The sequence below is a fragment of the Mesoplodon mirus genome (assembly GCF_964341445.2).
Source record: "Mesoplodon mirus genome assembly, chromosome: 19".
Taxonomy (NCBI): domain Eukaryota; kingdom Metazoa; phylum Chordata; class Mammalia; order Artiodactyla; family Ziphiidae; genus Mesoplodon; species Mesoplodon mirus.
Window position 1 is genome coordinate 2,981,066 of NC_138995.1, and position 12,587 is coordinate 2,993,652.

The 12,587-nt window shown below is 56.1% G+C and overlaps 1 long non-coding RNA gene across 2 annotated transcripts in view; it reads left to right on the forward strand.

Moving 5' to 3' along the window:
- The window catches only part of LOC309794453, a 449,561-nt gene that overhangs the window by 41,424 nt on the left and 395,550 nt on the right, over positions 1-12,587 (forward strand). The window lies entirely within an intron of this gene.

Below are 12,587 nucleotides of genomic sequence, written 5' to 3' on the forward strand. Positions count from 1 at the left end.
AAGCTGGGATCAACTATGTTGTTTAAAGGAAGGTCCACCACACTCTGCTTAATCTGATTGGCCAAAATGTAATCACATGGCCACATCTAGCTGCAGGGGAGGCTGGGAAATGTAGTTTTAATTGTGGGTGGACACATGCCAGCTAAACTCGGGGCTCTGTTACTTTGGGGGGTGGGGAGAACGGGGTGACAAATATGGGAGGAGAGCAGCCGTCTTGCCCACATCATCTCTTTCTTTATTCCTAGTGCTCAGCTGAGAGACGGATTGTTCGATATTCTCAGTAAATAAGTGATGCTTGAACGAGGGAATGAACCAGTGGCTGGCAGCAGGACCCGGACGTGGGCTCCCCTCTGGGGGGCGCCTCATGGGACTGCAGGCCCAGGGCACTCTTGGCTCAGCTGCGGAGCAGGCCCAGAGAGCAGTGTTCGGAGTGTGGGTGGTAAAGGGGGTGAGGAGGCTTTGATTTCATAGATGCCCAGGGAGGGGCGCAGGGGGTGTGAGCAGGCCTGCAGGGAAGGGGTCATCTCAGCGTCCGCCTGGGGGACCCCAGTGAGGGTCCCTCATGGCCTGTCCTCTGCTCCTGTCCCATCTGAGTGCCCGGCTGTCCTCTCCGACTTCTGGGGTCTGAGCCTGGCACAGAGTTTCAGCAGGTAACGGCACCCGGCTGCCTGCATTTGATTTTTCCCGTGTCACTGGGGCCCAGCTCTGCAGACAGCTGTACGGCAGGATCATCTTTTCCAACCCAATTAGCAGCAGACCCCCCAGACACCAGGGAGACCCGAGGCGGTTCCCTTCCCACAGCGAAGCTCGCTGCAGCGGAGTTAGGCTGCTTGGTGTCTGGAAGGAGGGGAAGGGACAGGGAGAAAGGAAGGAGGCGAACCGATCCTCTGGCCGGGGGAGAGGGAGGACGCTCCTGGACTTGGCCCGACCAAGAGGGACAGAGGCAGGAAAGGCCGAGCCACCCACGCACTTCCCCCATATGGCGTCGCAGCTGTGACTCCTTAAGCTCCACTTGGGGCCCAAACACGCAGAGGACTCACGTTCCTTTCTTTCCTGGCAAGAAAGTGATGAGGGGCCTTTGTCTGCGTCCTCCGTCCTCACCTGGAGGGGAGAGAGGAGAGAGACATCTCCTGAGAGCAGCAGGGGTTTGCAGCTGTCGCATCCAACCCCCTCCTTCTGGAAGGAGAAACGGAGGCTCCGAGGGGGGCATGCATTGCCCGAGGTCCCAGGAGAGCTGGGACCAGCCCCGAGACCTCCTGCCTTCCAGTCACTGGTGTCCTGATAGGTTCCCCAGAAGGGCCTGTTTTGCACCGATTGTCACCTTGCCTCAATTATGCCTGGACCAAGAACAGCAAGCAGTACCGGATGTCAGGAATTTACCCCAATTTCCCACTGGGAGGCTCGAAGTACCTTGTTTCATAATTTCCTCCACCCTGTTTACATCATCGGAGGGAGGCCTCCTCCTGGGATCAGGCATTCCTTCTCTGGATGAGGAAACTGAGGGACGGGCCAGCTGATGAGCCGCATCCCCAGAAAGATGCCCTCCAGTCGGGAGACGTCCCTCTCTTGGACACTCACTGAGGCCGGTCCGGGTCCCCAGAGGCTGCCTGTGGCATTGTTCTCGTACGGCTTCTGCACCCCCGGAGCTCTTTCTCAGCTGACGGTATACATCAAAGTCACTAAGACGGCATCACCAAGAACAGAGCCTCTTTTGGGTCCCAAAGAACCGAATGACCCCCAAGCTGAGAGTGAGCTGGGCTGAGGACGTGAACAAGCCTGGGTCCCAGCCGGGATGGGTGACTGGGTAACTGCAGACACTCCGAGCGTCAGAGGAATCCCGTTTAAAACGAGGGCTGGGATTATGTGCCATTCACCTTCCCGCCCTGGCATCCCATTATTTATTTATTTTTTAGTTCCACGTCAAATGCAGACCTGCTCCAGACCCACAAGTCTGGTTTGGCCTCCCCCATCAGCAGCCGATACCGTGGTGCTGAGCCCCCCACCCTGCGTGCCTTCCTAAGGACAGGGTGGGTTGCCCGGCAAGTCTCCTGGTTTGGGGGACCCGCTCATGAACTTGGCCCCTTGCTAATTATCCCTCCCAGTTACTCGGCCTGATAACTGTTGCGTTTGGAAACAAATGACACACTTTTCCTACATCTGCTCCAAATTTGTCTCTCAGAAATTAGAGAATTTAGTTATGCAGTATTACATGGCAATCGGGCTGGGCCTCGGAGTATGGAACTGATTGGATATTCCGCCCAGAATAAGAGGAGTTTCGAGCTCTTTCCAGGAAATTGAGTGGAACACGCAAACTGACATCCAATATTAAATATTATATTTGTATAGTTGTTCTGTAGAGTTCCCTGGCATCCAACATCTGGGAGCGAAATTTATAAATGGAGAAATTGAATACCTGGTTAGAATGATGCTCATCAGAGCTAAGAAATTAAAATATTACTGTGTGCACTCCAAGGCAGGCCGCTTATAAAGGTAGAGCTATTAAAATATGATTAGCTGAACCGTATTTTGTCTCAAAAATGTCATACACCATTAAAGTTGAAAAGACTTTGATGCAAATACCCCTGGCAAAGGCTTTGCCCCGTCAGCAGCAACGCACTCGGGAATGTTCACTACAAATATACAGTCCTGCCGAGCAAGGGGGCAGCTGCCAGGGCAGCAGGATGCCCAGTACCTAGGGACTTGGGCTCCAGGCTCAGGAGCGTCTCACCGTGGGACAGTTCAGGCCAGCTTCTCCAGAGTTCGAGGGGCAGCCGCAGGATTGGGTGCAAAATTTAAGGGAGTGCCAAAAATCTTGGTAATCAAGATAAGTTAAGATTTTAGTCTAATATGAAAAAAACAAAATCAAATGGACAAACAAAAAAACGCCACCTGGCAAACTACTGCCTACTGCCTGGCCTGTTTTTGTCAATAAAATTTTATTGGAACTGGGGCCAAGATGAGAGTGTGGCAGGTGAGGCAATGTCACTCACGCCCATTCAGGATCAGATGCTGTCCTTACTTGAAATTTGATATTTTGTCCATCGTGGATTTTTTAAAAATTCATGTTGAGATTTTTGGCATCCATTTAAATGTTGGGCCCAAGGCAGATGCCTTACTCCCTTCCCATGGCCCCAGCCCTGGCCAGGGCAGTCGTTTTGGGTAGTGACGCCCCCATCCCCATGCCCCAGCCCAGGTCCCTGCGCTCAACCTGGGCAGGTTGTTGCTCTGAGGAGCCCCCATGCCTGTGCCTGGAGCAGGTGGACGAGACTCCTCCAGCCCCGGGAAATGGCTGCTGCCCACGCCCCTCCTCATCAGCTGGACTGAGCTGAGCTACAGCCTCGGTCTGCATGTCGCTGTCCCTTCTCTCTGTGGGCTAGAAAAATGGGGCAGGGGTGGTCGCCTCTTGGCCAGGGTCCCCACGAGGTGACCGTGCTCAGACCCCCATGCCCGCAGAGGGCATGATGCAAGGAGCACGAAGACCCAGATGTGCACCAAAGGGCAGGCCTTCTCTCCGGGAGAACCTGACCTCTCCCAAAGGTCACCTGCCCCATTTGACCCCCTGCTGTGAAAGTTTTCAAGTGAAAACCAGTGAAGGCGATGCCCCCGCCAACCCCACCCTAACCCCTGGCACCGCTCGGGGGCTCTGAACAGCTGCTGGCTTTAGGGGACTGCCAACATGACCACCCACTGCTTGTGGCCTTGGTGTGCAGCCTTCAGGGTCCTGGAAAGCCAGCAATGGACTCTCAGGTGACTTAGGACCACCCAAGGGGTGGGGGAGGGTATCCCAGATCTGGTGCGCAGCAGACCAAGGCCCACCCATCATCGGGTGGGACACCACACTGTGTCCTGGGGACACTTCCAATCTGGGGAAGGAGTACCCTGGTCAAGCCAAGTTTCCCGAATGCTCCTCTTGCCATGTCCATGGGAAACTGCTTTAAAAGATAATGGATTCCCGGGACTTCCCTGGTGGCACAGCGGTGAAAAATAGGCCTGCCAATGCAGGGGACACGGGTTCAAGCCCTGGTCCTGGAAGATCCCACATGCCACAGAGCAGCTAAGCCCGTGCACCGCAGCTACTGAGCCTGCGCTCTAGAGCCCGTGAGCCACAACGACTGAGCGCGCGTGCCACAACTACTGAGCTCATGTGCCACAACTACACTACTGCCCGTGCTCCGCAACAAGAGAAGCCACCGCAGTGAGAAGCCCGTGCACCGCAGTGAGAAGCCCGCGCACCGCAGTGAAGAGTAGCCCCCGCTCGCCGCAACTAGGGAAAGCCCGCGCCCGGCAAGGAAGACCCTACACAGCCAAAAATAAATACATAAAATAAATAAATAGTAAGAGATATGGATTCCCAGGCCCCACCCCAGACCTACTGAGTCACACATCGGCCAGGGTGTAGGAATGTTCATCTGTGACCCCCTCCCAGGTGGCTCCGATGCCCACATCTTAGAACCAAGCACAATACCCACCCTCCCATTGTGAATTCTTGGGAGGGGTTATTTTAAAATACCATTTCCTGCGCCCAACCCAGACCGTCCGAATCCAGATATCTGGGCGTCACCTTAGGCATCTCTAGCTTGCTGAGCTCTCTGGATGATTCTAAAGTTCTCAATCAGCCAGGACTGAGAAGGTTTGAGCTGGAGGGTTTTCCCTGGGCAAAGCCCGCCACCCATCACCCACCATCACCGTTAAGAGAAGAGACGTGCTCGTGCCGGAGCCGCTCAGGGAAGTACGGCTGGGCACGGCGGGTGCCCCACATCTGGGCAGACAGCCGTCAAAACGCGGGTTGATAGAGAGAGTCGTCGAAGAAAACTGTATCTGGGGACATTGGGCAAGGCACTGTGATTCGCTAGGCTGGTTTTCCCTTCAAACCACTGAGGCCTGGCACGGGCCCAGATATAATAGAATTGACCATGCTGCCCACTTAGGATGCAGACCACGCAGCCTCGTAAACGGCCTAAGAGACCCATAAGCTGAAGGGACAGCCCCGTCCACACCCCGTCATTTGTTTGGCTTTGGCAGAGGCAGGAGTTCGTGCCTGGCGTTATTATTATTATTATGGTTTTTATGGTGATTCACCCCCCACCGTTCAGCCTTCCTCTCACTGCCCGTGAAGGAAACCTCTCTGATGTCTGTGTCGCCGCTCACATCCGTCAGGGTGGTTGGAGCCCCTGGGCCTGACTGGGGCCATGGTCACCGGGTTCAGGCTGCTTGGAGGGCTGACCTGCCTTTGTCCTCTAGGGTCTCAACCTTCTATGTATGGCGCTCGGTGGGTGTCGGCTTCACTGGTGTGCTTTGCTTGGTGCTGGGCGGGAGGGCCCTGAATCCATCAGGAGCGTTGTCTCCGGCTGAACTGGGCAGGCCTGTGGCCAGACTGTGCCCTTACTTAGCCACCAGCCCGAGGAGGAAGAGAAGTTGAGTTAACCTCAAACATTGCGCAAAACTAGGCACATCAGATGTGGGGCAAGACTGCCTGGACTCAAATCCAAGCTCTGACACAGACCTGCTGGGTGTCCTGGGACATCACTTAAAAAACTCTCCATGGGCCTCAGTTTCCCCATCTGTTAAGTGGGAATCATAACCAGAATGCCACATAGGGTTGTTTTAAATATAAAACAGATCCAGCCTCTCAGAGCAATCTTGCAACAGTAAGTGAGCAGGAAGTTAACTTATCAGGTGTCTGTCCATGTAGCCATACCTCTATCCATTTTTTTTTTCATTTTTTTTTTATAGACATCAGACTTCACCTCTGGGGTCCAATTATTTAACCTGAATGCCTCTGTTTAAGTTTTAACAATGCACATTTACAGGCCCTACAGAAATGCAGCTGGCCCTGGGTAACCTGATGGGCAGAGTCAGAATCTACAAATTTCTAGGCAGATAAAAAGAAGGAGGGACTCCAGGGCACTCCAGGGCGCAGAGGGGCCACCACAAAGGTCTGGGCTCGCTGAGGGCAGAGGCTGAACGCCGCTCCCCTCTGCAGGGTTGGCACAGAACCGGCCCATCACAGCCTCAGGCAGGACAGTGGCAGAGCTGTCCCCGGGGTGCTGTCCTTGGCACCTTCCTGGGTGCTGCTGTAGCAGGCGGATCAGTGGCTCCACTCACCGGTGCCCAAAGGGCCTGTGGGAAAAGTGGCCTTTGCTCATTGGGAAAAAGCCAGCCTGGGGGCAGGGGGTGCAATGGTGTTCCCCAACTTCATTATGGAAATGTCCAGACATGCAGAAAAGTTAGAAGGCGTGTACAGTAACCACCCACACAGCACCCACACCTGGATTCTCCAGGTCACACCTTACTCTTCTTCCTCACCTGTCCATCCCTTCACCCATCTATCCATCCATCCGTCCACCCACCTACCTATTCATCCATCCATCCATCCATCCATCTCTCCTCTCATCCATCTAATTATCCATCCACCCACCCACCCGTCCATCCATCCACCCATCTAATTATCCATCCATCCATCCATCACCTATCCATTCATCCATGTAAAAAGCATTTACCCAGAGCATCATCATTAGTTACCATATGCCCCTCATTTAATCCCCATGACAACTCTCCCAGACAGGTACTATTATTATCTTCCTTGGACACGTGACGAAACCGAGGCACAGCCACTTGTCCGAGGTCACAGAGCTCCCACAGGCAGTGCTAGGATTTGACTCCAGGCCCGGGGACCTGCCCACAGCAGTGCCTGGGGCCGTATGGCTCCTCCCCTCGTAGGGCCCTGGCATTTCCAAAGGGTCAAGAACGGAAGTGGGTGATGCCTCCCTCACTTATAGAACTGTGACCTCAGAGTGTGACATCATTGCCCCCAAGTTTTAGAAAGCCCCTCAAGCCTGGGAGTTTTCCTCCTTGGGGAGCTGGGGTTTGGCCTCATGCCCATCTAGAATCCAGGGAGGGTCAGCTTTGAGACCGGCTTTGGGGACTTTTCCTGGAAGGAGCATGTCCCATCCACCAGAGTCTCGTGCAGTCAGTCGTGTCTGGGAACAAAACCACATTTCCTGTGTTTACCGAAGCTGTTCTGTGGGCTGAGTGAAGACCCAGGTCACCCGGGCCAGGCACATTCCGAGGGGACCAGCCACCCAGGAAGCAGTCAGGGTGGGAGGTGGAGGGCACGGCGGTGGGTGTTGGGTGGGGGCCCGGCAGGCGCCAGCCGGCGGAGCATTAGCCCCGGGACTGCTGGGTGCCCTCGGGGTGCATCTGAGCCCCATCACACTGTCCCTCTGGTGCAGTGAGGATCCCCAGGGCACAGCCTGACCCCTTTGTGTGTCTGGGCAGGGTGGAAACTGAATTCCAAAGACCCCCGGGATGGAGGAGGGGAGGAGGTGTTGAGCTCACCTATCTGGCCCCTCTGGTTGTTGCAGGACTTACCTGGACCTTCTCTGTGGGAAAGCCGCCCTCATTCTCTTGGGCCCCAGCTGCTGGCCCTGCATCTCCAGGCCAAACTTGATCATCTCAAACCTGATCTGGAACCTCAGCAGCACCAGAGGGCATGTTGACACACAGATGGCCCGCCTGCCTCCACACCCTCGCCCCTGGGGCTTCCTGAGGGCTCCACCTGGGAAGTTGGCTTCTAACAGGGTCCCAGGTGACGAGGCTGTTGCTGTAGGTCTGGGGGCCAGACCTTGAGACCCACCCCCGGGTGCCTATCTGTCTTTGTTAATGGGCCAACAGTCCTGCCTATAGGCACATGGGGCCCTCCGTCATGGGGACAAAACCATTTCCGAGTAGGGCAGCCACATAGAGCCCTGGCAGAGGACCTGGCCAAGGCACCCAGGCTTCACCTGGGCTGAGCTCCTGGCCGACAGCCAACACCAGTGTACCAGCCATGCAGTTAAGCCCCGTAGGTCTTCCTTGCTGAGCCCTACCCGCAGCTTCTCATCCGTGAAATGGGCCTGATGCCGCTGTCTCCGACGCGGTCGTGTGTGATGAGTTCATGTGTGTAAATGCTCAGCACACACCACATACGGTCAAGTCAGGGTGTGGATGCTATGAGCGTTACCGTGGCCTGTTGGGCCAATGGGCCCTCCCTTTCCTGCATGAAGCACGCTGGCCCCTCACCACGAGTTCCTGGCTCCGTTTCTGTCATCATAAAAGATGGTCTTCCCGTGAACAAGCCTCTACTCATGGAGGCTATTCAAGAAAGTTCCCCGCTCCCCGCCCACTCCCTCCCTCCGCCTCTTTGAGGTCCAGTGGAAATGGCCGCCAAAGCGGGGCCCCTGAAAGCATCAGGGCCGCCAAGTTGGCCCTGGCCCCCGTCACTGGGCCCTGTGCCCCGATGGCCTGATGGAGACTTTGGGTGCAGGTCCTGGCCACCGCCCAGGTGTCGGGGTCGGGGGAGTGTCTGCAGCCGGTGGGGAGTGGAGAGCGCCAGGCAGGGAGAGAGAGGCATATGAATAATCCACTGACCTTTCCTCTCGCCGTGTTTGGGTGAACATAAGCCTGTTTACAATAAACCCCAGGGAGATTTTTCATCCTTCCAAATGGAACAAGGGTTATGTAAGCAGAGAGACCTGGAGCGCAGCAAACACCTGCTCTAGGGGGCCCGATGGAGGGAGATCGGGAGAAATGGGGCCCTCCGCTGACTCATGACCAAGTTCAGGATGACACGGGCTTCATCAAGCGGGAGGCTGCTGGGAAGGGCAGAGGGTGCTCCCTGGGGCTTAGCAGACGGGGCTGTACTAGAGGGCAGCCCTCCTCCGCACCCGGCACAGGTCAGGACGGGATCAAGGTCTTGGACCCCAAGGAGGCTGCCCGTCCCTAGAGTTTATTTCAAAATCACCCTGGGTGTCCTCTGTCTTTAAAAATGGGCCTGCATACGTTCTGATAAGGGTAAGACAAGGGCCACTCCTCCTTCCTGGGCTTTGTCTCTCCTCTTTACCCATCCTTGGGGACCTTCAGCAGCAACTCAACCCAGGATTGTTTATGTACAGAGGCTGGTCTCCCATCTTTGGGTTTAAGTGTATTGTGTTAAATAAGATAAGCCATACTGGAAACGTAAGGTCAGCAACCAGTGCTTTGGACGATCTATAGGATTATTTGTAGAAGCTCTAGGCTGGTTGGCAGCCTGTACCCATTCATGATTTGGGTGAATCTGGCTTGGGGGTGGTTGTGTCTTCACAGTTTCCCAAATAAAGTCGTAGACTCGGACCTCCAGAGCTATCTTGACACACCACGTCAGAAAGAAGGAAGGCAGGCATCTCTTTTCTTTTCTTTTTTTTTTGTTTTGCGGTACGCGGGCCTCTCACTGTTGTGGCCTCTCCCGTTGCGGAGCACAGGCTCCGGACACGCAGGCTCAGCGGCCATGGCTCACGGGCCCAGCCACTCCGCGGCATGTGGGATCCTCCCGGACCGGGGCACGAACCCACATCCCCCGCATCGGCAGGCGGACTCTCAACCACTGCGCCACCAGGGAAGCCCTGAGGCAGGCATCTTACGGTGCCTCCAAATGTCTCCCTCTCGTTTCCAGATTGTCTGTTAGGCAATGGCAGACTGCATTTTCCAAAACAGCTGCAAGGAGATCTCCCATCCCCCATGCTCTTCTTCCAGTGTCCCAGCCCATAGGTGGGGGTCCGTGCTCTCCTCCATTTGCATCTCAGTGGCTCTGTAACTACAGCTGAAGTGGAGCTATGTGACTGCCCAGAGTGGGCCCAGAGAGGAGACACAGCTTCTGTGTGGTCCTGTTGGGACATTCCTCCTGGGAACCCAGCCACCATGATGTGGGGAAGCCAAGAGGCCCACGTGGAGAGATTCACATGGAGGGGAACCTGGGTGGCAGCCTTGAGCTGGCCGGGACTCCCAGCCGACAGCCAGCACCAACCGCCAGCCCTTCACCATCTTGGAATTGGGTCCTTTAGCAGCACATAGTCAGGCCTCCAGGGGTGCAGGAGCTGCGTCTGTGACACAGAGTGTCTGACTCCAAAGCCAGTGGCTTCTCCCTCTGGCAGCCACCTCCAAAGTTAGTGGCCTACCGGTTACAAACTCTCCTACCCCTCGAGCCCTCTTCAGCATGGCTCCCACTGCCTTCCCGATGCTTCTCCAAGGCACCCGCCACTTCCTCAACAGTCCAGCCACGTGCCTGGAGAACCCCCACAGACCCCACTCAAGCCTCCTGCCACCATTGCATCTGCTGTATTCTCAGTCTGGAATGGCCTCCACTGTAGAAAACTGCCCCTCCAGGGAGGCCCATTTCACAAGCCAACTGGTCTCCAGAGCTTCTCCTGGTGTGTGAAGTGGGCACCAACTCACAGAGCTTCAGAGCCGGAGAAGATCCCAATAGTGACTTTGGGGGGACATGTCTGATTTTTTTTTCTTTTTTAAATTTTTATTGGAGTACAGTTGATTTACAATGTTGTGTTAGTTTCAGGTGCACAGAAAAGCGAATCAGTTACACATGTACATATATTCACTCTGTTTTTAGATTCTTCCCATATAGGCCATTACAGGGTATTGAGCAGAACACGTCTGATTTTAACCTGCCCGAGGGTCCGAGAATTACCGCCCCCTCTGATTTCCCGTCCAGCCTGGCCTGTGCCCCTCTCAGGAGCCCTGTGGTTCGAATGTCCTGCGATTATTCCTTCCACTGACTGCAATGCTCTTCGAGTTCAGGGCAAGTATATTCTTCACGTTGGTGCCCTCAGGCCCACACCTATGAAAAACACTGATTCACCGAGCATCGCCCGGGGGAGCTGCCGCCTGCCTGTGTCGGGCCTCACGCCTCAGCATGTACAGTGCAGCCCACACTGGTCACCCCCAACACCAGTCTCCTTCTTTCATTTGCTAGAACCACCCTCTCTCTCCACAGGTTTCTCTGGGTCCCATATCCACTGACTGACCCACCCAGCCACTGGACAAAGTAAAGTCTGGTCCCCTGACCTCAACTCAGGACAACCCAAGCTCCAGAAGGGCTGTCCCAGCTCCAGAGCTCCCTGTGGGATCAGCTGAGGCCTTGGTTGCAGCTGAGTCCTGGTCCAGCGCCTCCTCCCCCACCGGGCAGGTCCCAGTGGGTGGCCCCCACCAACGTCCCACATGAGATCTCTGTCTCAGAGCCTACTTTCTGATGACCACCCCCCCACCCCGAGTTGGTCTCTTCCTTCCTCCTCTTTTCTGGATGGTAATGGGATGGCTGGAGACTAAGCTGCCATTTTAGAGAACAGAGTACACGAGGTACACGAGTGGTGGGCCGGAGGGGGCCTGGATCCCTGAGGGCTTTGCAGGGCGGGACAGGGGGGCGTGGTCAGCCCAGCCGTGACCACCTGTCTCTAGGCCATCATGTGAGAAGCTTCTGTACTACTGCTTGGGGTTTTCTGTCCCACACCACTCCCAGCTAACGTACTGTCTTGTTTGCCTTTCACAGTCACGCCAGTAAGTAAAGAGGTGGGATCCCAGGCTCAGAGAAACTAAGTCACGTGCCAGGGGCTGCACAGTCAGGAAGCAAGACCTGAACTCAAGGTGTCCTCTGACCCGTCGCCTCTCTCCCTGTCACTGCCACTTCGGCAACAGTGTCACCTGCCACCCCCACTCCTGTACCTTGCTGGACTGGCTTGGAGCTTGTAGCTAACATTTTGTCAGTTGGGGCAACTCCCTTCACCCCACCTCTCTGGCACTGTTCCTGAGGGTGATGAATCACCCAGCTCGGGGCAAGCTTGACTCACTCGGGCACGAGGGGAGGTTCCAGCTGGAACCCTCTCTTCACGCCGGAGCTGATTTCAACATGACAGGAAGGATGGCTCAGAGCAAGGTGTCCCGGCCTTACTCTTCATTCTCCTGGCATCTTGAGGCCCCGTGTTTCTCCGCTGTGCTTGGCGGACTCCCAGGCACCTTAAGGGATTTGGCTCAGATGTCCCTTCCTCCAGGAAGCCCTCCTGACTTCCTCCACCCTGTTCCAGATGTGCACACCCCCAGCAGGGCCTTTCCTCAGCATCCTGATTTCTCGTCACCTCTCTGAGAACCATTCCACTGGGCCTCACAGGGCTACCTCACCTGGCCCTGCCCCACCAGAGCTCAGAGAGGCCAGGACGTTTGCCCAATGTGACACAACTGGCAAGTGGCAGAGCCCAACCCACACTCAGACAGATTGGAGCCCTAAGGCCACAATCTGACCCCAGGGCTTTCCCCGCGGGCAGTGCAGCCTAGTGGCCAGGGAGGGGAGGAGGGGAGGAGGGCAAGGAGGGGAGGAGGGCAAGGAGGGGAGGAGGGGAGGAGGGGAGGAGGGCAAGGAGGCTCCTGCTGCGCCTGACCCTGCTGCTGCCACTGAGCAGTGTGGGGCCTTGGGCGGGTGACTTCACCGCGACAGCATATTCAAGGCCCCACCGGACTCCGAGTGTGACCACAGCCCAGGCTCGCATGTGTAGGACAAGCCCAGCCTGCCGAGACAGAGGCTGCCTGCTCGGGCCCCCTTGGCTTCGATGCCTCTGCTCTCTGCTTTAGCCCGGCCCTGACCCCTGACCCTGAGGCTCAGCAAGCAGTGCAGAGTCGGGTGTCTGCACCTGTGCGGTCAGGCCCCTCAAGCCGGCTGTCCTCCTGCTCTCTGCACGTACCCCACCCGACCAGCGCCTGTTTCCCACACACCCGAGCACCTGACTGAC